Consider the following 12,981-nt stretch of genomic DNA (forward strand, 5'->3'; position numbering starts at 1 on the left):
CTACCAGGTATAAATTTTATGGCATATAAATTATACCTTAATAAAACTGTAATCAGCCTTTAAGTTTTTTAAAGCTGACATGGTTTAAACTTAATGACATTCCACTTCCAAAAAAATAAAAAATAAAAATGGTTATACTTCTAGGAGAAAATTCACATTATAAATGTCCTTTTGCAGGAAGAATGTACTTTTACAATCACTGGAATAATTTAAAAGACAATGTCCTTAAGGATTTTGTATTTATTCCAAATGGATTAATTTTACAATAATAATTTCTAGAGTCACCATAATAGCAACAAATACTTAAAAGAAAAATTTAAAGGTATTTCAATTATTTGGAAACTTTCACATGCTTTTTTTGTTTGTTTGTTTTTTCAAAAGAGGGTTTTTTTGTAGCTTTGAACCCTGTCCTGTATCTAGCTCTTGTAGATCAGGCTGGCTTCAAACTCGCAGAGATCCACCTGCCTCTGCCTCCCGAGTGCTGGGATTAAGGATGTGCACCACCACCACCCAGCCATGCTTAAACACTAAAAGAGCACCAGAATTTGATATTTTGAAGCCCTCATGGGTAAAGCTGATAAGGCTTCACAATGAAATATAAGCAATCATAGAATAAAAAGATGCATAAAAATTTTATGAGTTAAGGCTTTTGGGAAACTGTGAGATAATGCCTTTGTACACTGTAAAGATTTGTTACTCATATTGGTTTAATAAAACGCTGATTGGCCAGTAGCCAGACAGAAAGTACAGGCAGGGTAACCAGACCAGGAAAATTCTGGGAATAGGAAAGTCTCAGTCTTCATTCGCCACTGAAATGCTGAGGAATCAAGATGAAAATGTTGCACTGAGGTGGGTACCAAGGCACGTGGCTAAACACAGACAAGAATTATAGGTTAATTTAAGTTGTAAGAGCTACTTAATAATAAACATGAGCTAATAGGCCAAACAGTTTATAAGCCTCTGTGTGTTTCTTTGGGATTAAGTGGTTGCAGGACCAGGCGGGGCAGAAACTTCTGTCTACAGAAAACACCACAAAGCAATTTTGAGGTTAAGGATGGCTGTGTTACACCTGGGTAGGAATCACAGCAGCTAGTTACTTCTACTCTTCCTCCACATCTCTAACATTAAGACAGTCATAGTATTTACCACACAGTGCAGCTGACATGGTAAAATAAACAGTTAAAGCTTGACATAGGGTAAGCATGCCAACGATAGGTGCAGGCCTGTTCTTGTCTGGCTTGATATGCCGAGGATTGTGTTGATTGGAAGTCAAACGCCCTCCCCCTTGGGCTCAGGAATGTCCACATTTTGTTACCCACTAGGTGGCGCTGTTTATGGGGATTCCAGAACCTTAGGAGGTGGAGCCTTGCTGGAGGAAGTCACTGTCTGCTGTCTGGGACCTTTAGGGTTCATAGACTCACCCCAAATCCTGTTCACTCTTTCTTCTACTTCCTGTGTGCTGCTGACATGAGATCTCTCAGCTTTTTGCTCCTACTGCCTGCTGCCATGCTTCCCTGGTCATTATGACTCTAACCTCTAGACCCTTACGCCAAAATAAACTTTCTTCTATACATTGCTTTTGACCATGGTATTTTATCACTGATACAGAATCATAGCTAATACAGCCTCATCCCTGGCCCTTTGCCTTCCTGGCAGACTAATTCATTAGCCAAGTTGATGCCACTGGGGATAACAGAAAATCTCTTCCACATTGGGTTACTGCCATTCCTTGGCACAGAGATGGTGCTAAGTCTAAACATCTTTCAGCTGACAGTAAATGAGAGGGACAGAGCAAAGGATGCTTAAATGGGGCAGAGCAAAGGCAAGTGGTACCTAGCACAGGATTCTCAAGCAAGATTTGTACAGTGGGGTCACTAATGTAGCGAAAGAAGTGTAAGAAAGAAAGTTAATCATTTAAATGCATAACTTAACTACAAGAAAGTATTGTTTTAATTTAAAAAAAGACCTTATTTTAAAACTTTGAAAATAAACTATCTTTACCTAAAGCAAAACCAAATACTGCTGATCTTAAACCAAAAAAGTAACAATAAAATAAATCCTAATGACTTCTGCTATACTCATACATAGATCCATAGATCAGTGACTTGCTCAGCCATCGTCAGAGAAGCTTCCTCCTGCAGCAGTGGGAACAAATACAACCAGACATTATGTAGAGAGTGAGAACACAGGGTTCTGAATGGGTTGTTTCCATCAAATCCCTCCCCTCAGAGCCCAGGGAACCCTGTGGAAGATGAGGAAAGAGAATGTAAGAGCCAGAGGGGATGGGGGACACCAGGAGAACAAGGCCTCTGAATCAACTGAGCAAGGTTCATATGAACTCACACAGCCTGAAGCAGCAAGCACAGGGCCAATATGGGTCTGCACCAGGTCCTCTGCATGTATATTATAGCTTACAGGTTAGTATTTTTACCAGACTCCTGAGTGTATGAACTGGTGGGTCTCTGATTATTTTGCCTTCTCTTGGGGCTCTTTTCCTTCTGATTGGACAAGGTTTGCCTTCTCCAACTTCAAAGTGTTGACTTTTGTTTTATCTTATATTTTATTTTGTCATGTTTGGTTGCTGTCTTTTAGCCTGGTCTTTTCTAATGATGAGAGACAGAAAGGGAGTGGACCCAGAGGGGAGGGGAGGTGGAGGAACTGGGAGGAGAAGAGGCAGGTGAAACTGTAATCAGGATAGAGTGCGTGAGAAAATAAAATTTTCCCCCAAAACAGGGTTTCTCTGTGTAACAGCTCTGTAGACCAGGCTAGCCACAAACTCACAGAAATCTGTCTGCCTCTGCCTCTCTTATGTTGGGATTAAAACTGTGTGCCACCACCACCTGGCAAAGGATCTTTTTAGCAAAAAGAGAATATTTTTTTAAATACACAAAGGCTAATGCCTTAAAAAGAAAGAAAGAAACAGAAAAGGAAGTGTCTTTAATGTTGATTCTCATGGATTTCCAATTCCCCTGTACCTTCTCTTCCTCCTGTGCGCACAACATGTACGCCGTTGTGACATCCCCGGAAGCCATTTTTATTTTTGATGACCTTGAAGATGTAAAAGCTACCCTGCTCTCTCTTTGATGTGAAGAGATGGATGGTGATGTCACCACTCTGCTTGCCAACACACCCTCGTGGAAGAATACAGGCTAACGGCACTGAAGCCTTGGCCAGTTACAAACTGTTCTCAAGTCATTCAAAATAGGCCACAGGCTTTAAGAGCAGGGATTAATTTTAATGAAAGCCATTTAATAGTACATGGGTACATAAAATTAAACGTTTGTATTATTTGAGCTCTGAACGCATCAGCAAAACAACTTTTGTACTTACCAAAAACATTACGGCAGACTGCCTAAAAGTGTTTCCGGACACTATAAATACATTTCCAAGTAAGACTAAGTCTGCCAATCATCTGCTACCTGGAGGAATATATGAATGTGATATGAATGTGATAAGGTTGATTTCTCTTGCAGTGATACCACTGGAGAACAGCTGTTCTCAGCACCTGGACTATGCTTGACACATTGGCATGATGTTTTCTGACCAACAAAGCTAGGAAAGCATGCATGGTCTCAGCAAGGAAACATACTTAGGTTAAAAAACTAAAGTGCCATCTTCTAGATAGAACCCACACGAAACTGCTGATTCAATTTGATCAAATCAAGGAGTTGTTTGCTTAGGTAGGTGGCGTGGTAACAGGCCTATTATATGGTCACATACGTTCTGTGATGAACTAATATTTGAGGTTGAATCCTCTCAACTAAAAGAGGTCAAAGAGATGATCTAGTCTCTCTCTCTCTCCTTCTCTCTCTCTCTCTCTCTCTCTCTCTCTCTCTCTCTTCCCAGCTCATCAGGGTCACCACATGTAATGATAACTCAATAAAAGGGTGCTTATTTTTAAATACAAACGATTAGACCTATTGATTTGAAGTGAAATACAAATAAAACAGGAAAGAGGAAAGGAGCTTTTGCTGTAGAAGAAAAAAAAAAAAACACCATGACCATTTTCCCATGCCATTCTTTCACAGGACACCAACCCCAGAAAGAGAACGAGAATCCCGGAGGCGATTCCATTTGTCCCAGGGCACAGCATCAAGCAGCCAGGAGAAATGAGGCAATGAACTGGTCTCCACACTGAGATCTGACTTAAAGCTGAAACTCATTATTTTTGACTTCCCTATCCAAAAGACCCCCTGTTAACTGGATCACTGGACTTTTAAATGTGTTTACACAGCTATGTGTGTCCTGACAGGTGTGGAGTCCATGCCAGTCCACAGATGCATCAAATAGGGACACCTTATTAGCCCATCAGCCTGCTAGGCTGCACTGTAAGAAAACCACTTGTGGCCATTAGTTCCCACGGGTTTACCCTATCCACTATCCTCAGCAGGCAAGTCTGTGAGATCTAAGATCCTTGGCACTAAAGATCTAGGCACTCTGGCTAAAAATTACCTTCAAAGTTTCTTGCTCTTCCATTTCCTGCGTACATTAAAAATGCCCTTGTGCTTTGGGCATCTTCCATGCTGAGAGTTTTCTCGCATGGTAGGAACTGTGTCTGGCAATAGCTGAAGATCTAAATTCAGCTCTCATGGAGAGCTTCGCTGACATTCGCTCATGCCCGCCGAGGACTCCCAGAAGATGAATGATGAAAACACTCATCCGTGTGGGTATGGGGAGGGACACAGACGGCGCCTAGCAATATGCATACAGACTCTGTGGCCACGGAGCCCATCAATCTCTTTCTCAAAGTGGGCCTTTCCACAGGGTGCTCAGCATTCCCCGCATCTCCTAATCTGCCTTTGGTCCTCATATCGCACCCCTCCATCTCCCGTCAAGGATGGATTTCAGCAGGAACACATTTCATACTCCTGGCCCGGATGCTCACCTGCTGACAATCATCCCTTGCTATCTGATTTGAAGACTGGCCTTGAGGGGATGTTGGTGAGATTGCTGAATCAGCTGAAATTGATGTTTAGATACACTTAAGACACAACAGTTGGGGTCCCACTAGCCAGAAGCCTCCAGCATTACATGTGAGCTGTCCCTCCTGCCGCGCTGTTGTTCTCGGACTTTGCGACACTATGCGCCACTGAAAATCATGCCAAGATGTTCTCTGATTCAGTGGCTCTAGGTGGACAGCCTGTCTGCACAATGGCTTTCCCCAGTGACGTCAATGCTGCTACTTCTTATAGGACTTTTAAGAATATGGGGTAATCATGCTTTTAATATATAGAATTGTTTATTCTTTTTTTCTGTTGTATAAATAGATTTCCAAAAATCCTTTATCATTAATGTGGAAAATCTCAAAACGTATAACATCTACAGCACTGGGTTGGTTAGACCCTGAATGGCCCAATACTTCCTAGTATACACAAGACCCTGGGTTCTCTACCCAGTCCCATAAAGAAAGGACCAAAGTAATGAACAGGAGGCCAAATTATACAAAGTAGAGTTCTTATTAAGGAAAATGGCAAAGAAAATGGAACAAGATATGGCTGAGGGCCATCTTGCCCACCAGACTAGAGGTGACTTTAATTTATCTTAGTATTTTCTCATTTACATGGAAATTCTTTACATTGATTACATATTAACCTGTGATAGAACATGATAATTAAAAATTAAATCTCCCATATGTCCTTTTGTTTTGAGGGCATGATGCTTGCAACATAATTCAGATTTTAAAATGGGGTTTTGAAGTTCCATTTAATTTCTGAAACTGTGTGGGGTTTTTTGTTTGTTTGTTTTTTGTTTAATTTAGCTGCAAGGATTTAAGCTAATCAGAGAATTTGTACAGAGTATTGCTAACACCACCAACACCCTCAGTTCTGGAGGTTCCATGCTCCACTATTGGGACAGATTCTTTCCTTGAGACTCTTATTGGCTCATCCCCAGTTTTTAAATCCATCATCCAGGCCTTCTTCTAGTCACTGGGTAACCAAGGCAGTATCTGGAAGCTTTAGGTCATGTCATCTGACTAAGGTGGTGAGCTCTTTCTACTAGAATATCTACTGTTCCTTCACAGGACAACGTTGCTTCCAGTGGCTCTTAGACTGCTCCCAAATCGGCAGGTGAATTTTGTTTTTTAAATTATCTTAAGAGTGTTTCACAGTAGGAACTCAGGGTGGGAAGCCATGACCATGATGGGCAGCTCACCGTCTGGTTAAACTGACAAGAAGCATTACATTTGCTTAGCCCTCCACACAACTGGAGCACAAGATGATTGATCAAAGCAGCCCCTCCGTGGCCATGGGTTCTGTGCACTTTGCTGGACCCCGGAAGCAATGAGCTAATTCAAAGAGTGTGCCCTGGGACAAACTGGCCAATTTCATAACATGGTGGCTTGAATAAAAACCCGCCCCCCCCCACAGCCTCATAAGGAGTGACAATATTAGAAGGCATGTCTTTGTTGGAGTAGGTGTAGCCTTGTTGAAGGAAGTGTGCCCCTGGGGGTGGCTTTGAAGCTTCAAATGCTCAAGCCAGGCTTGGTGTTTTCTCTCTGTTGCCTGCAGATCTGAATGAGGAATTCTTGACTCCTCCAGCACCATATCTGCCATGCTTCCCACCATGATGATTGACTGAACTTCTGTACGGTAAGCCAGTTCCAACTAAATGTTTTCCTTTATAGTGTTGTCATGGTCACAGTGTCTTTTCACAGCCATCGAGCAACAACTAAGACACACCCAGTCTCTGAGATTTCAAACCATTAACTGATCAAAGCTTTTACCAAGTCAGGCCTTGGAGATTCAGAGGCTAGCAGGACACCTTCCTGGCCACATGCCATAAAATTTTAAGGAAGAAATAAGCATGTATTATACAACACCACGAGGAGTTTTAGCCTATATACAACAGCAGCGAATGAGTCTCAAGAGACGGAGCTGTGAGTTCTCACAGGAAACAAGGAAATGATCTGTAGATGAGGTGACCTTTAAGTGGAATCTTGAGAAATAAAGGAGATTTCGCTTTGCAGAGCCAAACAGTGGTGGTAATTCAGAGAAATGTGTTGAGTCATGGTGGTGATAATATTCAGTATAAATGTGACTAGTGACTGGCTCAGAGAAGATATTCAACAAATGATGGAAACAATATTAGTATAGCCTTGTAATAAAATGGGTAACCAATGCATAGATATTCTTAAGGAATACCCTGTATAACCGAAGAAAGAAGCAAAGGAAATAACACCCAGGTTGCAATTATGACTGACTGATGATAAAACACCATCACTGATAGTCCATCTTGGTATTCTAGTTACAAAGGAAACAATGCAAAATGGCTAATTCTATTCCCCATGGTATAACCAGTGTAATGAGTAGTGACCAGTGAGTGCAGGAAATCCTGGAACCAAGTGCAGAGAGTAAGAACAGTATATGTAGGGCACTCAGCAATGCTCAAGCTGTTTCACCAGCGACAACCCCCAAAACACAAGGTGAGTATGATTATAGCAACTCTAAAGATGAAACAAATCCAGAGCATTTGACTTGCCAGGGGTCACACAAGTGGTGAGTGTTAGAGTCAGGATTTGCTCTTACAAAGGATTCATTCCCAATGTCATGGTCTAGGCATTAGTACAGGAATTGTTTCCATGTAAAAGGATATATTTACAAAGGAAGAGAAGATAGGTCATCATTTAGGGGTACCACTGAATAGTGGCCTCCTATCGCAGCTTTCAAACATAATTTTTCTCAAACCAAAAATAACCAAACAATTAAGCTCTCGATATTTCAGCATAACAATTAATAGTAATCAGTAACTGCCATGGTTCATTTTTGTCAAATTAATACAAACCTATTCATACCAGAGAAAAGGGGATCTCCATTAAGAAATTGTCTCTATCAGATTGGGCCATAGGTATGACTTCAGGACATTTTCTTGATTGCTAACTGATGTTGAAGGACCCATCCTTAGGCAGGTAGGGCTAGCCTATACAAGAAAGGTAGCTTGAGCAAGGCAGAGAAACCAGAGAGCAGGGTTTTTCTATAGTCTCTGTTCCAGTTCCTGCCTTGGCTTCTCTTGATGATGGGCTATAACCTTTAAGCCAAACAAGCCCTTTCCTCCCCAAGTTGCTTTCAGTCAGTGTTTATTTCAGCAACAGAGAAACAAACTAGAAAGGAACCAACCACGATCCTAAATTTGTCACATGGATTATTTCCTTTAACAGTTATGACAATTAATAGAGCAGGCATTATCATTCTCACACCATAAACATAGGAGACAAAACAGTATCATCAGAGAGTTGATTGCTCCCACTGGGAGAATGTTTTTCATTGTCTCTAGGGTAGAGGACAGATTTTGACTCAAGTATATCAGTCTGAAAAACCAGTGTCTCTTCTCTATCATGTAACTGTTTCTCTCTCTCTCTCTCTCTCTCTCTCTCTCTCTCTCTCTCTGCCTGCTGCCTGTGGAACAGGATGTAAGCTCTCAGGTACTGCTCCCGAGCCTGCCTGCTGCCATGTTTCTCGTTGCTTCCTGCCATGTAATCATGGACTGTAAGCAGAGCTCCAAATAAATTATTTCTTTTAAAACTTGCCTTGGGCATGGTGTCTCCACAACACTAGAACAAGGACCAAGATGTCAGAATATTAGTAATCTTTTCAGTACTGTAGCAAACACTTGAGATAATCAACTTGGAAAAAGAAAAGATTAATTTTGGTTGGCGGATTTAGAAAAGCCAATCCATAGTCTACTGACCACATTGCTTTCGGGCCTTTGGAAAGGCAACATTCCGACAGAGAGTATGAACCACCCATTTTGTGGCCTGGGAGAGAAAGAACAGGGAAAGGAATTAGAGGGGTGGCTCAGTAGTTGAGGACATGCATTGATCTTGCAGAAGAACAAGTCTGGCTTCCAGCATCCCCATCAGGAGATTTGCATCTGCCTGTAACTCCAGCTCCAGGGGATCTGACAGAGCTGGCCTCTGTGATTAACATGTGTGGTGCACACGTAAACACACACACACACACACACACACACACACACACACACAATTAAAAGTGAAGTAAATAGATTTTAAGGAAAAAAAGCCTAGCAGGGGAAGGAGTGGCTTGGTGCCCACAGCTCCTTCTGAGGGCACTTGCCAGGGGTCTAGAGACTCCAAGTTGAGGAATAAGCCTTTAACATACAGATCTCTGGGGAACATCCAAGATTTGAACTTGGTGAGGAAATGAAATGAATTGCTCAGGCTTAAGAAGAAACTAACTGCAAGCTAGGCTTTACCAGACTGAAATCTAAGCCCAGGCATATCTGACTTTAAAGTCCGAGGCTTTCCACCTTCCCAATAGGGTCCCAAACAGCAGTGAGGCCAGGTTCTGCTGCCAGCCGCAATAAAGCAGACGCTACTGCTATGAGGCGAGCCCAGAGCGGTCGTAGAGGGGCCTTTGGAGAAAGAGTTTTCAGTCCTGCTTTAGAACCTTCAGAATTTGCACTTCCTCTCCTAGAAAACTGACCTTTGTTAAAAGTACTGCATCTAGAACACACACCACTGCAGGCACCCCCCCACCCCCCCCACCCCCCCACCCCCCCCCACCCCCCCACCCCCCGCCGCCACCGTTGATTACAGCAGGCAGAAGAGGGTGTAGCTCTTCCCAAATTAGAAGAATTAACATCTCCATAAGAACACCTGTAGAGCCTAAGTCCTGATTAGCCACCAAACATACATCACCTAAAATAGCACGCCCTATTTTGAACACTTCAATTCTCGAAGGAAAATGTCACCATTATGTTTAAGCTCCCCTTTCTTTGAAATCGGCTAAGATATTCCCATCAACTCTCGGATCCAGGGAGCTGGGAGGATGGTCGACCGTGTGCTCCAAACTTCTGTCAAACATTAAAGTCTAACCTGGGAAAATGCAAACTAAACTGCCAGTATTGGCTGCTTGTGTGTACGAACAAAGCTAAAAAGGGCTGTTAATTTTCCCCATAGAGACAATAAATCATGAGAGTAGAAATATGTAGATCAGAAAAAAGGGTTTAAACATGCCAGTGCGAATAAGAGCTATCATAGAAAAGCTTTATTTTCAGAGAGAGAGAGAGAGGGAGAGAGAGAGAGAGAGAGAGAGAGAGAGAGAGAGAGAGAAAGAGAGAGAGAGAAGGAGAGAGAGGGGGAGAGAAAAGGAGAGAGAGAGGGAGAGAGAGAGGGAGAGAAAAGGAGAGAGAGGGAGAGAGGGAGAGAGAGAGAGAGAGAGAGAGAGAGAGAGAAAGTCAGTCACAATATTAGCAACAGATATGGGAAATCTCCTTTTCAGGTTATTTCTTACTTTTTATTTAGAAACTTTCAATTTTCACATTTTTATCTTTACTGACAGTTATAACCACAGTCAGATAATTAGTGACATTTATCACGTCCTATACTCATAAGAGGAAGCTGCAGTTTATTCTACAAACACAATTTTCTAGAAATCCTTTATGTTTTTAATTATTCATATTTATCTTGTGGATATGAGTGTTTGCCTATAGGTGTGTCTATGCACTATGTGTGTGCAGTGACCACAGAGACCAGAAGAGAGCATTGGATCCCCTGGAATTTGAGTTACAGATGGTTGTGAGTCACCATATGGGTGCTGGGAACCAAACGCAGGTCCTGTGCAAGAGCTGCCAGTGCTCTTAACCTCTGAGCTATCTATCTTTCCAGCTCCTAAAATCAGTTATTTTTATTTCAAATTAAAATCAGATATCTGAAACAAAAGGGAAAATAAGCAAAGTCTGTCTTGTGATAGGTGCCCCTGCTAATTCTATAGACATAAGAGATCAACAAAACAGCCAAGTGGAATATTATAGCAATATTCTGCAGTAAGAATCATATGCATTGGTCTCTCCCTCTCTTTCCCTCCCTAACTGTGGAATTTTCCATTTGATGTTTCCAGGCCATAACTGACCTCTTGGGTCACTAAATGCATGGAAAAATGAAATAACCGGTAAGGAGGGAGGACTGTGCTTCAGCCAAATGATTCTGAAGATTTTTCGCATAGGAAAAAACAATAGATTGCTTGTTGGCGCTGTCGAGCAAGTGATGGTGGATTTCCACAGTGTGTTGCTTACATGCAGTATCTATCAGGTAAAAAATGCAGCCTCACTGACTTTTCCCCTCTGCTATCTAAGCAGGCTCTGGCACTATACGTGCTATATATTCAGTCTAAGAATAGGCAGATCTACCTACGTTTTCCATTTAAAGATTATCTGGTTTGCTGTTGCTGTATTATTTCAGAGGGGGTGGAGGTGTTTGGGAAATGCCTTGCCTATGATCGTCCCTGTGCAAATGACCTACTGAGGCACTTGCTGTCCTGTGTATTTCTAAGGAAGTGTCAACAATCATGACTGTGGAAGATTTACCAGCTTCAGGCAGGCAGACTGACATTACCATAGAAGGATTCAAGAGCCTTACTATGCTTAAAGTAAACCTTATATCTCCATGGCTTAATAATTGTAAAACAGTAATATTCCAGACGACCTCCAAGAGTGACGAGTGAACAGCCAACACCGAGACACGACAGAGGAAGTGACTCTCGGGCTCTCAGGTCCTGGGAGCTTCTGTGAAATGTGGGTAAAGGAGACGCCCCTTCACCGTTCGTTTGCGCATGTCCGTCTCGCTTTCTGACAGGCCCTCAGTCCAGACTCAGATAAATAGAGCACCACTGAAAATAGAGTTCGGCAAATATTTCTGTGAATTCTGCAGCCACGACAGCTGACAGCTTGATGACATGAAGAGCCGAATTGTTCCAGAAGCTGGTGACGTGCAGTGTGGAAAGAGAAAGGTTTTAGCTAAGCAATTCTGGACACCAGCTCGTGAGCCCCCATGGCCGTCTTAGCCGACTGCAGCTTCCTGTAGATACTTTAGCTAGTGGAGCATTTCCAATATGTTGATCTCCTTAGTTCCGCCTAAAAATATCTCAGGGGAAAAAAAAAGTGCCAGGGGCTGAACAAACTCTGAGGATAGGGTTTAATACAATCCGGGGAGGCAGCGATTTAGGAGGCCACGTGGTAGCAAGAACTCATGAGAACAGCGTGTGAACTATGCCCTCCAGGACCCGGTTCCTCTGGGGAACAGTAAACAGTGGGTACAGTTTTCACTGTGACTGCTAAAACCACAGCATCAGCTGTTCCCATCTACAACATTCGCATGCTGCCTAAAGGTGACAGCGAAATCACTACAGCTTGTACCCTGTCCTCGCTCCTTACTAGGTAGCTACCAAAAGCATTCAAGCATTCGTTTTGTAAACAGTTCTATTTCTTCAAGGCAAAAATGTTATCTTTAAATATTTATTCATGTATTTTCCATACTGTTTATGGGTTTGGTGTAGACCTGAGTTAAGCAATAAATAAATGAATGAATAAATAAATAAATAAATAAAGGAGCACAAGTCAATGAGCAGTTAGCTTAGTTGGTTAGAAGGTGGTGCTAATTAAAAATCTGGTTCTTGATGTACTGAGGGTGCTGGCTAGTTGTATGTCAACTTGACACAACCTAGAGTCATTTTGAGAGAAACACAGTTGAGAAAATTCCTCCAGCAGTTTGCCCTCAGGGCAAGCCTGCAGTGCATTTTCTTGATCAAGGATTGATGTGGTGCCACCCCTGGGCAAATGGCCTGGGAGTATGTAAGAAAGCAAGCCATGAGGACCAAGCCAGCAAGCAGCACTCCTCCATGGCTTGTGGTTCAGTTCCTTCCTCCAAGTTCCTGCCTTGAGTTCCTGCCCTGACTTCCCTTAGCAAAGGCATTGTACAACTCTCAGATGTGAGTTGTAAGTAAAATAAACCCTTTCCTCCACACGCTGCTCTGGGTCATGGCCATCACAGCAATAGAAACCGAACACAGAGTTAAGATGTCGTTCCCCACACTGAGTGTCACTCCGTAGGAAGGCTTGGAAGAACCCGGCTGTCTCTCAGAGGTTTATCATAACAACCTGCCTCTGCCAGAACTGTCCAAACAGTCTACTTGAAGAAATTATTTATTGGGGAGATTTCCCTTTAGAGCTGAAATGATTCAAGACTCC

The 12,981-nt window shown here is 42.5% G+C and overlaps 1 protein-coding gene across 6 annotated transcripts in view; it reads right to left on the reverse strand.

Moving 5' to 3' along the window:
• Dclk1 (doublecortin like kinase 1) overlaps window positions 1-12,981 on the reverse strand; it is a 293,883-nt gene that overhangs the window by 258,518 nt on the left and 22,384 nt on the right. The gene's annotated exons all lie outside the window — the stretch shown is intronic.

Source organism: Microtus oregoni, unplaced genomic scaffold (genome assembly GCF_018167655.1).
Source record: "Microtus oregoni isolate MIOR12 unplaced genomic scaffold, Mior012 000010F_ref0000083, whole genome shotgun sequence".
In the NCBI taxonomy this organism is placed as follows: Eukaryota; Metazoa; Chordata; class Mammalia; order Rodentia; family Cricetidae; genus Microtus; species Microtus oregoni.